We start from the raw sequence: 1,572 nt of genomic DNA, 5'->3' as shown, positions 1-1,572 counted from the left end.
CACATGAAGCCTAAAGCCCCTTTCACACAAGCGTTTTAATGATGAGAATTGAACACTGATCCAATGTATTCAATGGTCTTTTTTAGATATGCGTAAAAAACGCTCTATAGAAGTCTACGGGGACACATGAAATACACATGTGAACGGGGTGCGAGATACAGGGAGGGGCAATGTGTTTACACGTATCAGTTGCCAGGGTATTTTTTTCACATACGTTAAAAACCGTGTAAAATCTGATCAAAAACGCACATGAAAAACTCTGAGGGCGCATTCACAGGATGCGTCGCATTGTGCGTTGCGTTTTTGCCGCATTCCACTGGCTTCAGCCTTGATTACACGCTAAGGTTACAGGTTGCGTTTTGGCAGATGTAGTGGAAACACAATGTAACCTCAGCATGTGATCAGGGCTGAAGCCAGTGGAATGCGTCAAAAACGCAACGCACAACGCGGCGCATCGTGTGAATGCGCCTTCAGGAGACTCCGATGGATCAGTAGAACCACACGTCGGAGCGTCACTGTAGTGCTGTACCATCTTCTGGTCATTGCAATAACCTTAGGCTGCGGTCACACGTGGCGCTTTGAACCCGTTTTTGGCCCGTTTTTAAGCAGTCCGTCAAAAAACACATGCGTTTTTGACCAGTTTTAATTAAGATAAATGGTAAAACCTGTCTAAAACGGTTGGCTCTTGCCAGCCAGCTCTCTTACCAGAGAGACCATAGAGCACATGCTCTTGCTACAGTCCTCCTAGGCCTCAGCTCATCTTCCAGAACCAGACCAGAGACAGAGTGCCTGTGCACCTCTAGCACAGACACACAGAACACCCAGGACAAAGCTGCAGCTTCCATACTTGGACACAGCTACCTCCCAGTCTGCACCTACAACCAGGCTGGTGAATCCAATTCTGAGGATCACTCTCCATGACCACTCCAGTAATCCGAACTTCTCCAATAATCCGCCATCTGTTATGAATTCGTTGGCCGTTGCCTGCAGTTGTTCCAATAAAGAACCGTGAGTTACTTTTGCACAACGTTGCCTCCGTCTGGTCCCTGTATACAGCTGTGCCATCAAGGGCTTCCCCATCCACTACCCAGGGACATATACTATGGGCACTCAGGGGTTGCCCCAGGTAGAACCAGTACCACAGCCTCTCCCTCCTTATATCTTGCACACACCACCTGCTGGAGAGCTGCCAGGCTGTAGGACAGCCCTCCGGTCCCCATACCAAGCACCGTGACCACAGCGTGCCTAGGCCGCAACCGCCAGCCACTCAGGTACTGCGGGCCCCGGCTGACTCCAGGCCCCAAGAAAAGGCCCCAATGGGGGATGTTGTACATGTGTTTTTTTAACAGACTGCTTAAAAACGGACCAAAAATGGGTTCAAAACGCCACGTGTGACCGCAGCCTCACACGTTGTCAGAGCGGCATGAGCGCATGAGATCAGTGGCCAAATACAAGAAGCAGAGAGTTTGTTCCTCCTCTGAACATTCTGGAATCATGAAAAGAGGCGAAAAACAGGAAATTGTTTTCATTCTTTGGTTTTAATATTATAAAAGTTACAAAAAATATTCTGTT

The sequence above is a fragment of the Engystomops pustulosus genome, chromosome 3, assembly GCF_040894005.1.
Source record: "Engystomops pustulosus chromosome 3, aEngPut4.maternal, whole genome shotgun sequence".
In the NCBI taxonomy this organism is placed as follows: domain Eukaryota; kingdom Metazoa; phylum Chordata; class Amphibia; order Anura; family Leptodactylidae; genus Engystomops; species Engystomops pustulosus.
Note: the sequence above shows the minus strand (reverse complement) of the source record.